The 22,515-nt window shown below is 39.8% G+C and overlaps 2 long non-coding RNA genes across 3 annotated transcripts; both read left to right on the forward strand.

The window, feature by feature from the left end:
* Positions 1–454: 454 nt before the first annotated feature.
* On the forward strand, positions 455–6,576 carry LOC148183160 (uncharacterized). Of its 2 annotated transcripts, none has more exons than XR_015773813.1 (3): positions 455–506; positions 3,588–3,724; positions 6,480–6,576. It is a non-coding gene; the product is annotated as an uncharacterized LOC148183160 (long non-coding RNA). The 2 variants fall into 2 exon arrangements; XR_015773812.1 differs by lacking the exon at positions 6,480–6,576 and adding an exon at positions 5,171–5,339.
* A 9,925-nt stretch (positions 6,577–16,501) lies between these two features.
* LOC148183161 (uncharacterized) lies at positions 16,502–21,135 on the forward strand. Its single transcript, XR_015773811.1, has 5 exons — positions 16,502–16,608; positions 17,164–17,251; positions 17,597–17,688; positions 18,067–18,143; positions 20,615–21,135. It is a non-coding gene; the product is annotated as an uncharacterized LOC148183161 (long non-coding RNA).
* Positions 21,136–22,515: the final 1,380 nt, after the last annotated feature.

Genomic DNA, 22,515 nt, shown 5'->3' on the forward strand with positions numbered 1-22,515 from the left:
AGAGTAGAAAGAAGGTCCTAGATCTTGCAGACCACCGAGATGAGCTTGGTGCCAGCTCATATCCAGTAGATTACATTTGTCTGTACTTGGCAGCTCATGTTTTTTATTTCACTTTTAATTTTTTTTTTTCTGAAAGAACCAACACCCTAACTTCTGGATCTCACCTAGTACACATTCTTAAAGCCTGTATATTTGCTCCCTATAGATATCTCTGTGCTTGATCCGGCAACCAGAGCAGCACACATACACTGGACTTTGTTTTTAGGAGGGTAAAGAATGAGCTGTGATGCAGCAATGAGCTACAGGCCCCCCAGAAGAAGCTTTTAATTCTACCCAAATTGCTCTCAGCCAGTCTGTGGCTTCAGACTATGACCCCTGTGCCAGGGAAATTAGCAGGGCTAATTACACCCCACCTTATCACACCCCACAGTCAGTGCAGGCACAGGGAGAGGCTGTGGAGGAAGAGAGTGCTGGGCACTGGTTGTTTGCATCTGTGCTGGCAACAGGTGACATTTTTTTATGGGAAAGAATAGGGCCAAAGCAAGGATGTGCAACTGTTTGTTTGGCTTTGCCTTCTGGGGAGGAGGGGAGTTTGGAGGTTTTTCCTTACTAGGCAGGGCAGGGGAGCATGTCCTGGGCTGAGCCACTCCCTGAGCCTCTCCTGAAATGTAGCAGGGTTGCACTTCTGGCAGGAGGGGTTTTGTTTGGAAGTTTGTTTATTTTTCTTTCCTTTTCCCCCCTTAGTGATGCAAATGGCATTAGGCTTTCCAGCTGCTGTTCTTTCACATCTAGAAAAACTTCACTGGGCAGTGAAGGGGAGAAAAAAGATGTTTTGGCAATGAGATGTCTCACTGGTGTCTGAAACCAGGACCTTAAAACCTTTCTTAATCTGGTGGCTGAGTGCCTGCATCAGAACAGGCAAATTTCAGATAATTTTGCTGCCTGTCCATTAATGACTCAAACTGAAACAGCAAAACACACTTTTTAAAACTAATCCACGGTGCAACTAGCTCTGGACTGATTTGGGTCATGTGTCTGTAACATTGCTGGGTCTACAAATACCTGTGACTTCAGGATCTAATCTGTTTGTAGGTTAATTTATCCCAAATTGCTTACCCAGCTACGTCAGAGCTGACAGTTTGCTCTCTCTCCTTGGAAGAACGTGCAGTACAAAAGTTTCCTCCCTGTGATGCTGACAGGGATGTGATCCCACCCTCCACAGAGCTGCTTAATAACTCTCTTGCCACGTTGTGTGTTGGATACTAACAGCAGGAAGCATTATTTTAGAGGATTTAAATTAGCAGATTTTATTTACCACACCAGTATTCTCACGAGGCATCTCACTTCTATCTAAAAGGGTTTTAAATTATCAGCTTTTATTTATCACAATGGTATGTTCCTGATTTATCACACTTTCCTGTGTCTTATTTACTCAGACCAATATGGCATAAAAATAGCTGTGTAATATAGAGAATTCAGAAACACCATGTGAGTTTTCTGAAAGCAGGGAGGAATTGCAAACAGTTGAAAATATCACAGAAACATTAACTGATACAACTTTTGAGTCTGCCTTTGACTGTATATGCTATTGAAAGCAATGAGGGCAAGAGGACCTAATTTAAAAGCTTTGCCAGTGCTTACAAAAGCAGGTTTAGAATTAAAGTCTAAAATTCAAGGCTACTGCAACTGTCTTTAAAACTCTAAGTTAAAGCTATACCAGTTGCAAGACAAACTGATAGGAGCTTTTGGGTTTTGTGTCATTCAGGAGACCGATGTCTAATTTCAGATGTCATTTCAGTTAGATCCCTGCATTAAAAAAAAAAATTTAAGAGCATCTCATTTTACTTTTTTCATCTCTGGAGCTGCTTCCCTTTTTTTCTACTTACAGAAACATCAAAAGGAATTCAGGCTCACTTGGTCATAGTCTGGACATCAGGTTTTTATAGGAACAAAGAAAGATGTGGTACGCCCTTCACACATGGTCATATTAAAAATTTATTGGGGGAGTTTCAACATCTTTCAATTATTAGGCAGATTTTAAGGCTCTTGTAAGTGGTACAATAGTAGCAAATGCCAGCTGATATTTTACAGAAATATTCCAAATAAAAATACCATTTGATTGCAAGGGGGAACAGAACCTCCAGGAACATATCTTCATTTTGGTAGTTTAGTCCACAGTAACAAAAACCACATTGTACCAATCAGATATTTAATGAGCCTCTAACTCCATTTCTACCTTATCCCAAAGGTATAGCAAATAGTGCTGCTTTTTTAAAATATCAAGAAAACATCATTTGCTCTAAAATGTCCCTAAAAGCAGGTCTAAATTGCCAATAAAGGCTAGGTAATTGTATCAGCATGGATCAGAAAGCATTTCTCAGAACTGATGAAATAGTTTGCGGTATTGCAGAACCTGAATGATGCTCTCTGTACATTACACTGGAAATATCAAAGACTGGTCTCAGTTTAATTTGCTCACTGCTGTGTATTTTGGATTTTCAGGAAATATTTCTTGCTAATGTCATTCTGTTTTGCTTCAAATGTAATTTGTTTGGGGAAAGTCAGGCGATTTCTGCAATCAAGGGTTCACTTGGAAGAACTTTTTGTTTAGTTGTCGATTATAGAATATTCTTTTTTCAAGAAGATTGCATGCTTTAAAATTCTCAAATCCTGTATTCTTTATTTTATTCAAGATTTTAGACATTTCAAATTTGAAAAATAATAATTTGAATGATTGTTGCCCATCTTATCAGCTCTGTCTCAGTAGTTATACAATCATTTGACAACCAAACACACATACAGTATAAATATTTAAGAAAAAGTAAATTCCATTAAGCTGCAGTGTGATAGATGCAGTAGTAGGTACTTATCTTTGAAATATTAAACTCTAGACATTTATATCTGTACAAAAAAGAGTTTCCTGCCATTTCATGAGAATTATGTGCCTAGCACTAATAAAATATTAAACTCCAATTTAAAAGATAAGTATCTTACCCACTTTTTTCATAATAAAACATTTTACAGTGCATATGAGAGCTAATATGCATCAGAATTTCCATACAATACTGTATTTACAAACTTTTATGAAAGTTTTGTGTCTGCATTTATTAGTTGCTGTCTCTATTTAAGCACTTATTATTTCATATAATGACATTGTGTGCTTCAATAATGCATGATAGAAGGTATACAAACAGGTTTTATTTTTTGCAGTGGAGTTTTCTTTTGTTACAGGTGACTGCTGCTAGTTAATTAAATGTAGATAGCCCCTGAAAATTGCATTATCCTTTTCTGTCCCTATTATATAAATTAATGTCAAATTGATGCAATGTTTCATGTTTAAAATAATAGATACATGTGTTAAAAATTATAGCCTTCAGTTTTCTTGTTTGACAATGCATTATTTTCAGCTGGAATTATTAGTTTCTAACCTTCTGTCCAGAATACTTTGCAAAGGGCAGTAAGCATTAAGTGTTAGTTACCAAATACAGTGTCTTTTGAAACTTCAACAATACTATTTGTAGAGGAAAAGATATAGTATAGGGACTTTCTGTTTTGAAAATAATCTAATAAAATTAAATATTCAACAGATGGTTATCAATAAAAGGAGAAGTTCCTTTGAATGAAGAAAAGTCACCTTTTCTGGCAGAGGGATTTCAGTGTCACCTGCCTCATTTTCAGCAAGTGGCTCATTTGCCTTTTCTTTCCCAACTCTTTATATAAAAAGGTGAGAATTAAATTCTAATTTTTTTTTTTTTTTTAAATCTCAAGTGTCATCCCATGAAGTCACCTGAAAGCTGCAAAAGCATAAATATCTTTGTCATTTTCCTGTCAAACATCACAATCTCCCAGCTTTGCTTCACTGCCTTACCTGAGCGATGTCATATCTATGTCATTAAAAGAAGCTGCACACTTAGGGTGTTTTTTCCTGTTCTCATAATTATCCTTTTTTTACAATTTACAAAAATATTTCATTAGACTCTTTGTACTACAGCTTTTTGTATTGTGATCAATGTCAGTCGACAGCTCTGCCTTTTTTTAATTACTGAACTGGGTGATTAGAGTTAATAAGCTATGAGATGTAAATACTGCCATTTCAAATAAACAAGAAAGCACTTAGAAACCAAAACAAAGCCTTTCATTGAACTCAGGCACAACATCCTCTGAGAGATATGTGGCACAAGTGACTCAGTATATTACTTGCTGTAAAGAAATATGCACCTTGTTACTTTAAACAGCAAAATCCAGCAGCAGGTTTTCAGGGTCTGAGATATTCTTTTAAAAGGTGCAGCTTAAAAACTCCCGTATTTTCAGATCACAAAGGTCTTTTATTTATATTTTCTACTTCCAAAATGAAGAGAAAGTCGTTCTCTCATAAAAATATTTCATAAAAACACCTTTGGTTTTCACTTTTCTTCTGTAAAGGACACGCTCCCCGCTCTCAGAGGCAGCAGGTTTCCACAGAGCCATCCACTGCTGCAGTTCCAAAGCAGAAACCCTTTCTATGTGTATGTAGTCTGTAACATTTAAGAGATGGTATATATAAACCTGGGGTTTGGGTTGAAAGCTAATACTGGGTTTTAGAACAGCAGGTACATGTTGGTATAAAAGGAAATTTCCTTCCACATTATGGATCCTTGTAATTCTTCCTGCACATTTTGCAAATATTGATGGTAAAGTCCATACATGTATGTCCTTGGCATCACTAATAATTTTACTGGCTTGTTTTTAAATCACTTATATATATTAAGAGTTAGTTACTTGTAAGATGGATGCATTTTTGTAGTTTCTGATTTCCATTAATGTCCTTAATGCCTATTTTTACTCTTTTCAGCAGGTATCTATTAACACTGCAGTGTTTTGTAAACTCCTTAATAATAAAAAAAAAACTACTATGAACATAAAGCGGGGGAAATGCTGCCTAATTGTGGCCAGGATATACTGCACTTAATATCTGTTGTCAACAAAGCAATTTGCCAGATGATATCTTTAAATCCTTTCCTTAAATTGTTTCTAGCACAAATTATTGTAGATGGTTGCATTCAAGAGCCAGTTCCAAAGAGCTGCTTTTAACCAAAAAAAAATAATAATAAAAAAAAGAAAAAAAAAAGCCCTCCAACAATTAGCTCAGTCTGTGTTGGCAGGATGAGGATTTATTTATGTTTTTTCACAGGGATGTGTGTGCTGACTTTGAGGAGTCTGTAGCAGCACAATATCCCGAGAGCAGCGTGCGCTGCTGCCGTGTGATTCCATTAGCGCGGCTGCCCAGCGCTCTACAAGGTTACGTGGCTGCTGCCCCGGGCATTCCTGGCACACTGGGACAGGGACCTGCTCCTTCTCCATGGCCTCTGGATGGGCTGCAGGGCCCAGGAGCTGGGGTCACCCCCAGTGCTCCCCACTGGGCTCCCTGGCTTTCCTCGGCACCTCTGCAGGCTCGGTTCCCCATCTCAGGGGCTGAGGCTTCGCTCTTGCACTTGGGAGTTTTTCATCTCTACCCTTAAATCTTTTTGCAGTGAGACTTCAAGTCAAATGTGTTTCAGCACACTTTTCCTGAGCAGGCAGATTTACATATGCATTAGGTTCATTTTATCGGAGTACACACACAGCAGTGACACATCTCATTGACAATGTGCTGTCTGATGGATAACTCCATACAAAACACATATTTGAAAGGAAAATTGGAGGAGGAATAGGATTAAGAGTCTGTACATAAGTGACATCATGTTTTGTGAAGATGAACTGCAGGAATGTCTTGCCCTTCTTCACAGTTTTGGATTATTCAGAGATCCAACAAGTGTTTTGCAAGTGTAAAAAATCTTGCTGCACACCATCATCAGGCAGAAACTGCTGGGACAAATTCTGTCCATACCTGAAATCACTATATCCTCCATTTAATAATGAAGACACTAAAAAAGCTCCTAGAAACTTTGATTTTCAGTGCCTCATTGCCACATGGGACTAATTCCTTATCCAGGCAATGCAGCATTGTGTTTTTTTCTCTCAAAGGTGAGCAGCAGTGCTTAAATATTGTGTTTTTATCATGTCCTGAGTCATGGGTAACAACAACCCTGCATTTCCAGCTGTGTGGCTGCTGTGGTCCTCTCCGGCCAGGATGGTGTTGAGCACTTTCCTTGGCTGGAGGAAAGTGGGATGGGAGTTTTGGTGGCAGTTGCCACTTGTCAGCTTTATAGGGTGTCAGTGACCAGGAGTTGTGGAAGATTTTAGACACCCAAGTGTGTGTTCTAACATTCTTTGAGCAGAATGCCCGTATACTGCCAGCCATCCTTCTTGCTGCACTGCACAGGCTTCTTCCTACTTTCCTTCTTTTCTTCCTTTCTGTTTCTTGTTTCTAAAGATTTTTAATAATTTAAAATACATGCAGCTCTGACTCAAGGTAGACAGTTTTTTCTCTATGTCCAGGGAAGGAATAGAATATTTAATTAAAAAGGAAAAATATAAATAAAATGCAGTGGTGTTTCTAGGGGAAGATGCATTGCTTCCTGGATTTATCACCATCACCAAGGATGAATGGGACAGCAACATCTCCAAAGCCCAGAGCTGTAACTCTGAAAATTCGTGGCATTGAGCTCAGCAACCTTTGCAGGCTTTTCTTGGACTGGTCACCCAGGATGTTCTCTTGTTTATTTTTCTGCTGAAGGAAGATGTTACCCATCATGTGCCAAACCTAGAAAATAAAAATATCCGGATAATTTCATGGAGACCCTGATCTCTGCTTTGTGGCAGTGGTGTTTTCTCTGGAGTTGGCGTTGGTCACACTCAGGTCTGTGGCTGCACATGACCTGAGCTCCCCCTCTGCTGCTGGTCCCTGCTGGTCATAAGTGAGAGCTTGCACAGAAGTGCACTCCTGTACAATTTTACCTTGGGAGTGAAAAATGCTTCGATTCCATCTTCCCTTGTTCATTTAATGTCTCGGTGAGCTAGTACATACCTTAGAATTCCTACCTCTGGTTTACCCTCTATAAAATGGCACAATAATACTGTCTCAGTGCCTTTCAAGGGGAGACTTCTAAGGATCTGTTAATAAATGTCAGTGATGCATTTTAGAGATCCTCTAAGGAGTATCCTGTGGAAATATCTATGAATTATTGACTCTCTTTCTGACCCGCTCACTAGCACAGTCCTGAAATCCCTTAGAAATAAGGTGCTGGCACCATAGCTTTAAATTACACTGGTTTATGCAAAAGTAAGCATTTTGGCACCCAACTACAAACCAAACTTTTACAGAAAAAGAAACCCCCACCCATCCCAAAAGAAAGAAAAAAAAATAAAATCAATGTCTAAAATGAGGCTGAAGAATTGGTTGTGTTTTAAAATCTGTCTAATTCTTGGATGCTGTACAAAACCTCATCAACCCACCAGGGATCTGAGGGACTTCCAGGACTAGGAAGGACCATAGGAGAAAATTGCTCCAACTTCTTCATCCCCTGGGGAGGTGGGAGAGAGGAAACAGAGAAGGCAGGTACTGTTCATGTGATCCTGCTCATCCTGGTGAGCATTACAGTCCATTGCCAGGAGCACCTAAAAAACTACATGGCTCAGGGTTTCCAGCTTGGGGGGGAGTGCAATAGCATTGCAGATACCTCAGTCTGGCTTCAGGATGGGGCTCAGCATTATCTGCAACCCATCCCCAAAAATGAGCTCTAATTTCAGATTTGCAATTAATGATTGGTTGAGGGTGTTTAGCACCTCTCCAGGTCGGCTAAGTATTAGTTTATATGAATAACAGAGCAAAAATTTCATTGGAATTCTTTTTTATATGCTTGTGTGTTAAAAAAAAGGCAATCAGCAGTACAAAAATATTGTTAAAGCCTTCTTGGCTGTGCTAGATTGTTCACATAAAGAAAGGTTACAAAAACATCCAGAAAATTTCTTACTATTTCACCCCTGTGTTTTCCAGCTATGTCATTTCACTGTCTTCATTTAGTGTTTCATCCAGACATTTTCAAAACAGATAATGTTGTTTTATTTCACTTGACTTTGTTCTGACTTTTCCTTCTATTTTCTTTTAATTTATTTTTTTAATTTGCTTTTAATCTAAATGAAAAAATGGTTTGAAATAAATACAGCACCTTTATCCTCTAAGGATTACTTTTCTTCTCTTCCAGTTTACAGCAAGTTGAGGGAAAAAAAAATTATCCTTATTCAACTGAAGTTTATTTTATTGTTCTAGGCCTGTTGTGGAGTAAGAAACCTCATCTACAAGCACGGTTGTGTCCCAGTGACCTTGCCTGGGTCAAACGACTCCTGTGGAAGGGAGGGGATAGGGAAGAGATGAAGAAGGGATGGAGTGGTAGGAGAGATCCCTGAAGAGGTCAGCCAGCAGCGAGGACTGTCCCCCAGCACTCGGGGATGGGAAAGGAAAGGCTGAGATGGTGAGACCACAAAACCTGAGCTGCTGTAAGCAGCACTAGCATTCACTGACATCTGAACTTTTGTGCTAAATTTTGGAGGAGGAGACAAGGAAACGATCTCTGTGCCTCTCAGCCTTGATTTAAAGACGGTGTTGTTATCTTCATTTGGTGTACATTTTAAGAGCCTGCAGATGGGTCCACCCAGGTCTCTGTGCAGCTTGAGGCACTGCTCCAGGGAGAGCTCCCTCCTCTGTTGTGAGAGCTGATTCTGGAAAACAGAGATGGGTCCTAGGAGGAATCACAATCTCATCAGCTGAAGGGTGGATATTGTGTTTTTGCTTGTTTGAGATATTTGCACGTGACAGGTTGGCCTTGCTGGCCTGGCTCGTGCGGGAAATCAGTTCGGCATTTATGGGTGCTCCTGCCTTGGAGAAGATGATTGTAGACCATTAAAGACAGTCTAATATACCTTGAGGTTAACTCACACACTGGTGATGAGTATCAGGATTTCCATAATTTTTTGGCAAGCATCCTTTCTATTTATGTAGCCAACTATTGATATTCATAGCTTAAAAACTGGTTATTCAGCTAAAACCCCTGTGCAATCAATCAGTGATACAGTCTATCAAGTGTCTCAGTCAGCCTGTAGTCATTACTATGTTGGGATTATTTTTTTTTCATTTGGAGACATTTGGGATGACTCAATTCCTCTGATCTTGTAGCATTCCCTGTGTCTTTAGAGGGGAATTTGTAATTGTTGAATTATTCTTGGCCATCCTTCATTCGGAATTTATGTTGTAATTTCAGCAAAAGCCAGACCTTGTACGGCAGTTTTCATCTTTTTCAAGGCTGCTTCTATTTCTTGAAATGCTGGAGGGTTTCCAATTATTCCTTCTGGTCGCTTTGGATGTGAATTGTAACAGATCATCCTAGAGTCGTGGTTCAACATTGTTAAGCTTATCAATATAAATATAATGTTAAACCCTTTTTAGATAATTGGGGGCTAGGTGTGAAAATGTGACCAATTTATGCATAAATTGGTCCTACACTTCTCTTTTTTCCCTTATCAGAAAGAATCTCATCATGAACAGGTTTCAGACTGTTCCTTGTCAGGGCTTCTCCTATACCTGTTAACGGTTGATTAGGTTGTTATATCACATTTCAATACCTGCTTAACCTGATGCCAGTCAACTATGCAAACAAAATTCATTAAGGCAAACACAAGCCTCTGAGCTGGAATTGTAAGGGAAAAAAGAAAAAAAAAAAAGAAAAAAAAAAGGGGGTTGATGTATCAGCTTTACTGTATGAAACAATGAAGCATTATAAATCCATACATTGGAGCAGCACTGGATCATAAGTAAAACTGAAAATGAGGAATGAGATAACACAGAAGTCTTTATATCCCCCCTATGATGCCTGCTGGTGTGAGTCTCTCTGGCACATGGACATGCTGGAGGGCACTTTTAGGGGGCAGCTGAATATGTGGCCTTACTGGTTCAGGTCCTGGTTCCAGTTGGTGTTTGCCACAGTGCATCTTTCAGCAGTTTGTCTTTTTCACCGTGATTATTATGTTCATAGGAGGATCGTTTGTAACCTATCACTGTGATGAAGTGAAGTTTAAAATGACACTGGGAGCCTGCTTAAGAGCCATCACTTCAATCCAAGGAGAGGTTTTACCCAGCCTGCTCACACCCAGCTCAGCCCAGGAGCTCCAGGATTCGTGCTGACCAAAGCAGCTCCTCAGGACAACTGGCAGGGGCAGCACAGCTTGGTCAGGGACACAGAATGCACCAGAGGGATGTTCAGAGAGGGATTTACCTGGTAAATTATTCTTTCAGGAATGTTATGGATAAGAGAGTTAAAGCCAGAGAAGTCTGGCATTCAAATGTGTTGTTTCTGAATTTCTTTAGTGAGTGAACACTTAGAACAAACCAAGTGCATTGGTAAACTTTCCATGCTCATCCAGTGCATGCTTGAGATGTGTGAATGCCTGCAAAAGAAAAAAGTGTGGTTTATTTTGGTAATGTCTAGTCATTTGATTTAATATATAAAAAGAATGCCATGTTAGTATTAACTATAACAAATAGAAAATGAATTGTGAAAGAGAGGATGTCCCTACTTACTAAATATGCATGAAAAGACTAGAATTGCTACCTCTTACAACAGAATCATGACAGTAATTTGTCCCTTGTTGGAATACATCAATTTTACCTCCTCCCTTTCTACCTTTGGAGAAGAGAGAACTGGGATTAAATGTGTCTTGATTCTAAAACATCTATCGAAAAATATAAAATAAGCCATATTCTCAAACAGTTCCTGTTCTTTCAAAATTTTTCTTTTAAGAGCTTAGTATGTTTTAATGAATTGTGCTGAAGGGCATCATTACCCGCTCCCTAATACTAGTCCTTTTGGGTCAAGAAACAGGACTGTTTGGAAATATGATTTCTACCAAGTATGCTTTGGTGGTTACAGTAAAATTCAAGAGCACTAAGTTTGTTTGCATAGCTTTATTTGTATAAATGATCCCGTGGCTAAGCAATTTCAGCATCACCATTGTGCATGTTGCATCCATGCCTGAGCCCAGGGGCACAGTTTCAAAGTCAGGATTTCATACTGGGCTGGATATTTGGCCCACAGAGTTTAAGAAAACAGAAAATCTGGTGATATGCATTTAATAGCAATATAAAAATAAAACCCAATAAAAATAATGAGAATTATATTTCTATTGGGAGAACATTAAAGTCATAATGGTACAAATGGGCTTTTGATAATTGATAATACTGATGCAGAAAATTATTTTCAGTTCCCCCTCCTTTGCAGTAAAATACAGCTGCATTTAAAGAGAAAAAACAAGTTTCTTTTCTTTTCTATTGGCAAACAATAGCAGTGCTTTGACCAGCATTGCTCAGTAAACCTCAGAGCCACGTTGAAAATGAACGTGTGAGTTTGCTGCGTTGGCATCCAGAGCAGCAGCAAGTCCCACCTTGGGAGCCGTGGGGTGGTGGAAGGATGTGGCCCCTTGGCTACAACCTTGCTGATCACTGCAAACCCGAGTAAAGGTTAATCATTCTTAATCTGTGGCTTTACTCAACCAGTGTCTTCCTGCTGCTGCTGCTGCTGCTGCTGCGATCCAGCTGTGCGGAGGGAGGCGGCTCCCTCGGCTGATTTGCATCCAGCCAGTTTTCCTTTGGAAACACATAGCCTGGACCCTGGCAAAAGAGGAAGAGGAAGAGGAGGTTGTCTCATTTCTCTGCAAGAGAAGGTAATGGAGCTTTGCCTGCCTGGAGCTGGGCAGCAACCTGTAGGTGCTCTGCAGGAGAATGAAGGATGTTCCTGTCCTCTGTGCTGTTTGAAGCCACTGATGTTGCTCCATCGCTTGCTGAGCTTATCAGCCTGTCTACATTCAGTCACTGCCCCAAATTCAAGAGGATCTGCCACTCATCCCATCCTGAAGCATCTTTAGTGACAAGGCAAAAAACTTTTATTTGGGCTGATAGATGGTGGGGTAGATGTCCCTGATTTCGTCCCAGTTAGGCCCATGTGAGACCCTTCCCCTTACACAGCTTCCCCGTGGTCTGTCTGGCTTCATCTTCAGAAAAATGCAAATTAGAAAATTTGACTAAAATTGGGAAAGAAGGTTTTGAAGTCTCTTTTATGAAAAGGGAATATTTTTGTGCTTTGTCAGGGTAAGTGTAGACTGAAGTGGGCAAGCGCTTACACAGCCATGGAGTAATGGAAAACAAGAGCAGGTGGCAGAAGTGCCAAAGCAAAATATATTCTATAAACAAAATGATCAAGAAAGAGATTTCATCCAGGCCAGCTGGACCGGCCAGCCAGTCAGTCTGTAAGGGACAATGCTCTTCTGTTCAAGAGCCTGCCAGACTATATTTAATGCAGTGGATTTTCACATGAAGGCTTTAAATATTCTGATTTCTCCAGCAAAACAAAGGGGAGAAATAAGTCAGAATAGCTGAAAGTTAAAACAGACTTGGACTAAAAAAAAAATAAAAATCTGTGTTTGTTTGTAGTACTGGGACAGAAATCTTGTAGTTTCTTTTAACACTTGTTTAGTATTTCTGTGCTTCAGAATACTCAGCTTACAAAAGAGATACCTCTAGTTGCCTGGATTGTTGCATGAATGATTGCTGCACTGATACTTAGATAATGTAATATTTATAAAGTATTTTCAGATCATTGAGTAGTAGACAATTTGGAAACCTTTTCTATTGTACTGAATCTTAACTAAAACTCCAGTTTTTGTTAAAAAATATGTCTCTTCTTATTTTAAACAAGGAAGCATTTGTGGGTTTGTTTTTATAAACAGTCTATATGAGGTTGATTTTATAATTTAACAAGTTAAAGAAAAGACTGGAAATGTTACTGAGATACAGCCACTAAGTTGTAAAATAGGATAACCAGTGGTATCCCTGGAAATGTCACTGTCATAGAGGCCAGAGACATTTTGCTGGGGTTTTGTTGTTGCTATTGACAATGCAGATTGGTGTAGGTTAAATGGTATTTATTTTTTAAAAATTATTTATTTATTTAGTTAGTTAGTTAGTTAGTTATTTTAGCTAAAATATGTTGTGCTAATCATTTCAGCCATTCTCTTTATTTTTCTTTAATTTCTCTTTAATTTTCTTTAACTGCCAATTGACATGGCAGCTAAAAAGTTGCAAGAGTATCCACGAATCACAGCTTGAAAGCTTCTCAGTGCTAAGGCCCATTCCCAACTAAATTAAGGGTTTAGTTGGCATTTGTAAAGGAGTACCAGTAGACAAGGTGAAGTGCCTGTGGTTTTTGGATGCACATCCTTTTAGAGCAAGCTTCCCATTGGTCATACTGCAGGAAGGTGGGAGCTTCTTTACAATGTCCTGCTGTCACCTCTGTTACTGCTGCCAACATGTCACCCTGAGAACCAGGCCTTTCAATATTGTTTTCATGATTTCTGGCCACTTTCCCAAAAAAGTAACTATAAACATAGGTGTTTATCCATTCCATTAAAGATACCCCTTTTGATGGACATCTCTCACAGCCAGTGTGGTTGGGAAGGTGGTAACCTGGCTATCCAATCCCTGGTCATTGTCAAAAACCTATAAATACTGAAAGAGCAAATAAACTTCTCTTCTTTCTTCACATTTCAAGCTACATCTGTGTGAATCATTTCATGTCCGACAGTGACACCAATATTCTTTGTGTGGCTGGAAGTGAAGATCATGCAGTCTGAAACTAGCTGTACATACTTGGTGGCTCTTCATCCCACACTGCATGTAGGGTGATGGTTCAAGCCAAGCAACAAGGACAAAACTCAGAGAGAAAAAAGAGAGACCAGGTAGCTTGTGCAAACATCCTGCTGTTGGCTGGCCATGGAAGGTCTGTTTTCCCCTTACAGCTCCTGGTGAAGCTGAGGTAACGCAGTGCTGCTGGAATTGCCGTGAGTGCCTTCCCAGGAGCTGTGGCCAGAGCTGTACGGGGCACTGGGGCCCTGGAAGGTGAGTCCTGCCACCCCCAGCAGGTCTCTGCTGCTGCAGGCTCTGGGGACGAGTTAGGGACTCACAACTGATGGCAAGTGTGGGCTGACAGATAAAGTGTGGAATTTAGCACAAGGAGAAATCTATGCTTGAATCTTATTGCAGTGTGTTATCTGACTCCTCTGCAGCATGTGACTGAATTAAAGTGAATGATGAAATTATGTACAGTCATTTTCATAAGCAGAAGTCAGTTACAAAGTGCTTCCAGATGTATGTTTAATGCATTTCTGTTTTATTATGGTGTCTATTTGATGTACGTGGTACTGACTAAATGGTTAAAAACACTGCAATGTGTACAGAAGTATATTGTACTCAATTTTTTCCCAAAGTGTCAGTGTTGATAACTAAAAACTGAAATACTGCAATCTAATCAACAGCGCTTTTATGGGCCTATGAGCATAGGCTTTTAACATTTGGGTAACTCTACTGTTGGTAGACATAAAAATAAATGGCCCTAAAATTATTTTAGGATTGTAGGTTTAATATAGGGAACTAGATAAAGCTACAAAAAATAAATCAGAGTAGAATTATTTCTGGCATCACATCTGCCAGGCCCATCAAGGAACAGATATTTTACATGCCTGTTTCCTGGGGTTCAGGAAACCAGCACGCTGCTTAGCTGGATTGATCAGGTAGACTCACAGAATTTATCTCCTTGGCTCTCTATTTTCTGGTATCTTATTTTATATCCTACAGCCATACCGTTCTGGTTTCAGATCCTATCAGGTGTCACACACCACCCCATATCCAGAGTGGTCAACATTACACCAATCAAGTCCAAGTGCAGCAAATATTGTTAGTGAATGAGTTGGTATCACTTCTCCTAGGGTTTGTAATGGGCAGAAGTTCCATCACCCTGGTATCAGACACTGTATGTTGAAGGCTAATACATAAAACTGGCATTTGGACTCGTAAAGATACATGGCCAGTTTTATAAAGGAAGATAGTTAATCTAAAACCTTAGCTCCATCTGAATGTCAGGTTTGTTTTTGGTTTTGTTTTTGTTTTTTTCCCCCCTACCTAATATTTCTCATGTAGCAGTTACTGTGCTAAAGTTAGCTGTATAGTCATAGGGTGAATATTCCCTGTTCAGTGCTGTGATAATGTTGGAAGTTCCTTGGCTGGATGTCAAAGCCCTCTGGAGGTGACAGCAGAGGATTCTGTGATTGTCAGAGCAGCCACACTGATCATGTGCAGAGTCAGAACCACTGGCTGCCCACAGCCCAGGCAAGGCACTCTCCCCACAGCACAACTGCCCAAGCAGACAGGACTAAACTGGGCATCAGCATGACTTGTGATGTGCTCATATGGAGCATGTGATCACCACATTTCTTATCATTCTGTGGTACGTAGCGCATATTGTTCAACTTTTGTTTTCTTCTCTAGCCATCTCTTTTTTTCTGGTTCCTTTTTTATCTTTTTCCCTTCTACATTTCCCTTGGGGAGCAAATTTTGATTTCTCTCAGGAGAACCAACTTTTCACTTCTCCTTCTTATCTGCTAAGATGATTAGCAATTAAGTAGGTAGTGTTAACACGTACAGAGTGATAATTGACCCAAATTAGATGAAAGAGGCTACAGCAAGGGTGACAAGTTGTTTCTCACAGGTGGTGTTCTAAATATTTGGTTTTGCAGGCAAAAAAGCCCTGTAAATAACCATTTATAGCAAAACACTATATAGATGTTTCTGTGCCACATGGGTGAGGACCTAGACCTCTTAAAATAAAAATTCAATTTCTATAGAGTGTGAAATGTATAGATATTGGATGGGCTTCATTTGGCCCAATGGCATTATGCTTTAGATAATTGCCATGTATACATATTATTGCATATTTGAAATACATCTGGTTTAAATTGCACATGTAAATAATAATTTCTGAGTTCAGGTGTGGTCTCCATGAAAAGGACAGTTGGGATATTTACTTTGATGTAACAACACCTGGAGTGACTGGGGCTTAATTAGTCAATTTGTTAAAAGACCCCAATGCTGCAATGCTGTGTGAAGCCATAGGCAGCAGAATGTCTGAGGAGAACACACAGTGGTGGGCACAATAATCCTGTTTCTCACAGGAATAAGAAGTCACCTGATTCTCATAATTAATTTTATTTTTTTTTTCCCAGAGGAGATCACAAGTTCCCTGTCTGTTAATTTTCTTGGGAAATTTAATTCATTGTTGCCAGGACATTATCCTTGGTACATTTGCTTCTCCTCTGCTGTACAAATTACCAGATATATTCCATGGTGTCTTTCTGTCCCTGACTTTTGAGGAAGGGAAGGAGGGAAGCTAGAGGTGGTAATTCCCTTTGATAACTCACAGCTGGAGGTGGGACACCAGAGCCATGGACCAAACCTCTGAGCTGAGAAGGAGAACCTGCTTTCTGTGAGTGCTTCTCACAGTGCTTCTCAGTCCCTAAAACCTCCAAAGCTGATGGCTTGAGAGGGAGGTGGGAAACTCCCTCTGTCCCAGGGGAGACCAGCTGGGTCTGGTTTGTTGTCCCTCTGTGGTGTGGAAAGGCTGCAGGAGTTTCTGGGTGAGTTGATCAGAACAACTGATGATCTCAGCCTGGGAGATTTGTGCTCCTAAACCTATCTGCCTTGGCAGAGGCTTTTCTTCCTTGCCTGAGAGGGTCAAAACCTTCCTGCCCTGAATTCAATGGACTACCAGGATGAGCAAAGGGAATCAATACACAGTGCAGTATGAATTTAATGTATGTAAGCCACACTGCATTTTTAATCAGCTATATATTTATTGTAGAGAAGAGTAACAAATTACAGTACCACTAGCACACAAAAGCTTATGGCATTCCATTATTCTTAATTAATAGGTAAGTGCAAGCCTTTTTTATTTATACTGGAGGAGATCTTGTTGCTAATTTGGTTGCAAATGTATCTGTAAAAAGGAAAAATGTATATCTATTTATTTTGCTATTTTAATAATAGAGCATTCATTCTTTCCTTTTAGTTTTTTTGATTGTTCCTTGGTTTGCAATCAAATATTAGCATGTTGATTTTGCATATATTTCAAAGACGTCCACTCTTGTTTTTATAAGGAAAACAAACTTGTTTGTAACAAACTAATAAAATGCTTCTGGAATCTAAAATGAACACTGGAAATGACACAGGTTCTCTGGGTTCTTTTACTTGGAATTTGGTCAAACAATCTGGCACTGAATTATCAATCAGCAGATCTTTATCAGAAAAGTCTAAGAGCAGGTAACATATTTTGCTGATCCATTCACTGGTCTCCTTTTCCTCCCACATAGGTAAGAATACAGAGATCTCAACAAAACCTATGAGCCTTCATGTGGAGCTTCATTGTTAATTCTGGGGAGGTGAAACCAACTGTGTCAAGTAATTTTTATCCTCTAACAGAATTTAACTATTCCATAATTAGTAATTAGAGTCTTTGCATACTTTCCATATTAAGATCAAAAAGCTCTTGGGAAAATTTAAAGTGAGTCTTAAAAAATAGAAATTTATGTTTAAAATCTTCAAGCTTTCTAAACAAAAAGAGCCATTCCTATGTGGTATCAGTTGGATCTGGGAAACTGAATTCTGAATATTAGATGTGATATGATTTGGAAGATGATCTTTAAGATGCTATTAGAAAAATGAATAAATATGAAATGTTTAAGATATTAAATAAGAAATAAATAGAAATCTGTTAATATTGAATTTTAGTTTGATTTGTTACAGGTAGTGTGACAGATTTTGATGGATACCATGAGAACCTGCTGTTAGTCATGTTGGAGATCTGATCAGAAGGGCAGGAGGTACGTGACCTGAAGGTAAGCTATGGAATCATTTCAGTTCTAGAGCAACAAAGAAAGAAGTTTTCTTCAGAGGCAGTTTTGTGTACAGTTTTTCTGAATCTCTTTTAAAATGGGTGCACAAATGGAAGGTGAGTGACTAAGGTTTACTCAGGGGCCAGAATTCGTGCTCATTATATGTCTTGGAAATTGTTTTTTAATACAAATGACCACAATTTAGATTTAGATCTTGAAATTCTTGGAGTCCCCAACTTTGAAACATTTGAATTTTTATGCACTGATCTATAATGATTTTCTGTAGGATGCTGTTGCTGGAGTCCTGTGTTGTGATAGATACCTGAAACTGCCCATTTTCTTCTGATCGTTCTCAAAATCTGATGTGCTGTTTTTTTTCAGGCTTTCTAGGCTGCTGTTTTTGTACAGAAATTCATTTTTTGAGAGGAAGAATGTAATGTCAGAGATGCTCAGAGAAGGTAATTATCTTAATGGATAAATGGGGGACACTCACTAATTTCAGAAGTAACCTTACATATGCTAATTCCTCCTCTGTGAGGAATAGATGGGTTGCAGTCCCAACAGGGTAGAGCATCACTGTTTGGTTAAGGGAGGCCTGTCAAGCCATTTTCAACTGTGTGGTGATGGTGAAACTTTCCTTAAAGTAACATCACAAACAGCAAAAAATATAAGCAGCTCTCTCCTGCTGAGCTTTCCAGGACTTTCTGCTTGCAGCAAATGTTCAAAAATGCTGCAGAACTTGATCAAGAACTGATAATTGAAAAGATGACACGACCTAAATTGAGAAGGGTTACATCTTCACGTGCTCCACACTTGTGTAGTTCAAAATAGTACACATCTTGTCCCTTTAACTTCAGGTGTATGTGTCTTGTCTGGTTCTTGGAAGTGACTGTGTACAGGCAGAGCATAATTGGCAGCCTGTGACATCCCTGTCTGCAAGTGTCTCTCTAAATGCAGCGTATTTCAGCCTTTATCTAGTGATGGCTGTTACCTGAGAGGAGCCCAGGGCCATCTCAAAGGGCTTGTAGCGGCTAATTGTGCCTGTTAGGACTAGCAATTAGCTGGGGATCTCTCCACCAGGCAGCTCGACACCCACTGGCTTTCAGCTCCTCTCACGTCCTTTCAGTTAACTAGCTGTGCCAGGCTCAGGAGACAGGGACAGGGAGGCAGGCACGCCGTCGTGCTGGGAGAGGGACAGCGGGGATGTGCGCGGGACCGCCGGGAGGAAACGGGCGCGGGGTTATAATGATACACTGAAATGGTTACGGCAGAAACGCGGCGGCGAGCGGCCTGGGCCTCGCTTGCAGGGCTGGGAGCCAGGCCACTTGCACAGGCAGCACTTCAGCTTTAAGAAAATAATATCATCTAATTACGTATAGGTCATAAAAGGGATCACGTACACATGGTGGTTACTGGTTACCATGGTGCAAACAATGGTTTCAATGGAAACATGGAGTAGAACGTCGCAGAATTAAGATAATAAATCAGTTTCATTGAATAATAAAGCTTTGCAGTTACCCATTAATTAAGGATAATCGTATGCCATAAGCTTTTGTGTGCTAGAAGTAATGTGTTACTCTTTACCATAAATATATAGATGATTAAAAATTCAATACACCTTACAGGTAGCAAATTCATACCATGCTCTGTATATATTATGAATGAAAGATGAAAGCGTTCTCTTTACGCTTATTATTTTTTGGATTGGGATAGAGTGTTTCAATTACCCAGCAGAATTTGAGGTTTTGATAGTGATTGGAAGACTTGAGAAAATCTACTTCTTGAAATCTTTGTGGAAATCTTTAAACACTGATGACATAATTCAAAGTTATCTACAAATGTTCAAAAAATAGGCTGGGCTTGTCTGCCACATCTGGTTTCCAACAGCGAATTGAGACGTCCCACATAATGCAACACGCTGTAACACAATACAGCCTGATCTTGTATTGACCCTTCCACTTGATACATCTTTAGGTGCTTTATAATCCCTAACAAATGTACCCTAAAATCCTATTGAACTGTGTAGGCAATTGAGAACAAATGTCTTCAGACCAGAAATAGCATCTGATTCTCAGACCAAATGAGAGACACCATGCCAGACCCACAGGGTGCACAGACTAAAGGACATGAAGGCTTCTGCGTGCTCCTGTGAATCAAGGGCAGTGAAAATCTTGGGAGCCAGCACAGAGCAACAAACAACTGAGGTTTATTCCCTTCCTCAAATGAGCAGAAATCAAACATACAAAACACTTTCAAATTACATCATTAAATCCTTACCCATCTCAGGTTATTTTTTTCCCTTTAACTCTAATGTGGCATTTGCCAGAAAAATTTTCAGACAGAGAAGACAGTCTCAGGCTGAAGGTGTGGTAGACACAGGCGGTGTGAACCCCAAATCCTGTTCTCTGGCTCTTGCCCAGCGCTCTGCGGAGTAGCCCAGTTCCTTGGCACAGAAATAAACATCCAGTAATGTGCATGGACTATTTTTCTTAATTTTAGAAATGAAACTATGGAGATCTTGGCCTTTTTTTTTTTTTTCTGTCAATGTAGAAAGTTATATATTAGCCTTCGATTCCCTGCCTGTCTCTCTAAAATTATACCTCAAAATCTCTCAGGGAGTCTGTTGGGTCGGTAAATATACACTTTTAAAAATTATATTTTAGGGAAACACTGAATAAACAGAGGCCTACAACACATCAATAATCAAACCAGCTCGGCCTCCCTCCTGTAAAATGCAGAAAGGCAGTTTTCTTACTGGAATTTCAGCTCTGAGATCCCAGTTTGTGTCCAACTTGAACGAATAAGAAAAAGTAATTAGGTGATCTGCATTCACCTTGTCTTGCAGAAAGCCATCGTCCATAACTGAGCAGAATTTTGGCTATCCATTGTGAGAACCTCTGCTTAGAAATGTGTCTTTGTTTACATACAGCTTGAATTCTTTGCAGACCTGGCAGAGGGAATTCCTCTATAGTGCAGACTGATCACACAGTGAGGGCTGTGTGAGAGGAGCTTGTGCTGCTAACAACATGCTGAACCCTGGCAGAAGGCATGGAAAGAGCAATCCTTTAATGCTCGTCAATACGTGAGTGGGTATTTCGCAGAGTATTAACCCGAATTGCAGAGATGTATGCTGGAGTCTGTAAAACAGGCAATGCAAAGAGGGGGTGAAAGCCTTTTGTCTACTCACAAAAGAAAACTGGGGGGAAAAAAATTATGAGAAACAAATCCAAATCCTTCCAAACTGAACTTAAGTGTTAAAACGTGACCTTTGGATTTAAGAACCACAAATTTTCGCAGGAAGTTGAAAACAGGCTGGATGGGGGAACTAAAGAACAGCAGGAACAGATGCCATTATTTGGCACACAGTGGGGAGAACAGCACAGAAAAGGCAGTCTCTGCAGAAGACATTTGCCTTTAACTCTCTTTGTTTTCTCTTGGGGAGATAAGGGTAGGCACTGTGTGAGATTTTCTCCTTACATCAAAAAGCTTGGGGCAGAGGGGGAGGACAAGTTTAAAAATATTTTAAGAACCTGGCCATAAAAAAATTCTGTTATCTGTTTTACAGCACAAGAGGGTTTGTGAGCAAAGAGAGCCTAGGAGGGATCTCCTTAGATTAACTGCAACAGCCATTTGCTAGCAGGGAAGGAAAGACCTGAGAAAGGGAACAAATAGTGTGCAGTCTTTGTTATATAGAGTTATATTCAAAACTCTATGTATGTGCATATGAAATCCATTGCATTGCCAGCTTGTGGGCAAAGGGATGAGCCTGGCTCCTGCAGGGTGAGCTCACCTTGTCCGTGCTGCTGGGGCTGGGGGGAGCCTCTGCAGTGGGGAGACAGAGGTAAATGACTTTTTCTCACCCACCCGGGGGACAGTCTGAAACATGCACAGAAGAATCACCCACTGCAGTTTTGCTTGGTTTCTGCATTGTTAGGAGCATGAGACAAAGCCAAAAACCACCTCTTGCACTTTCCCATGGCTGTTGCATCCTTTAAATCCAGCTTGGACCAAGGGAGTGGAGCAAGCACATTGCACCACCAGTGAACCTAAAGGTTTATGGGTTGATGTTTGTTTCTGATCCAGAGTTAGGAGAGAATTGTGGAACTGACACCAAATGCAATAAATGGTAGAGGCTGGGTACCCAAGATGGGTACAGCAACTATTCAAATAAATTATTCAGAGAAATGACACGATATTTTATGAAACCTGGTCCACTTACATGTAAGAGGTTGAATACTTGTGCCAGGGGCCTGATGACCTTTCCTGTAGCAGTCTCTGCTCAGAGATTCAAAGAATCCTAATTAGTGGTATCTCTTTGGGAGGGAGAGAAAGATTATTACTCTGCTTTCACTTCTGTAGATAACACTTATGTAGTGGTAGCCTATCTTTGGCAACAATTTCAATATTCAAATTATAGTTTTAATGACCCTATCCTAGTTCAAAACAAAGAACTAGGGAGCAAAGACAAGTTGCAAGGGATGGGTGCAAGAAAAATACTTTTAAAATAGGATTATTGTGAAAATCAACAAAGTCTCAATCAGGTTGTGTCACTATTAAAAGTCCTTACTTTGTAAATTCCTGCAGTTTCAGAGATGAGGCCAGTTTACTGACAGGGGCTCAAATGTCTAACATTGGAATTCCTGAGAGGTGTTTTGTGCCCAAACGTTACCAATTGACACAGGATATTCTGAACATCATGGTGAAATTAAGTAATAGGACAAATCTTTACCATAGTGAAGTATCAAACAAACCCTTCATTTGACAGGAACAAGCAAAGAGACACATCAATTTTGGAATGCATTTCCTTTAACTTCATCATATTTAATTGAG

This window comes from Pseudopodoces humilis, chromosome 14, assembly GCF_049639895.1.
Source record: "Pseudopodoces humilis isolate 2021_Gansu_Grassland_sample_001 chromosome 14, ASM4963989v1, whole genome shotgun sequence".
In the NCBI taxonomy this organism is placed as follows: domain Eukaryota; kingdom Metazoa; phylum Chordata; class Aves; order Passeriformes; family Paridae; genus Pseudopodoces; species Pseudopodoces humilis.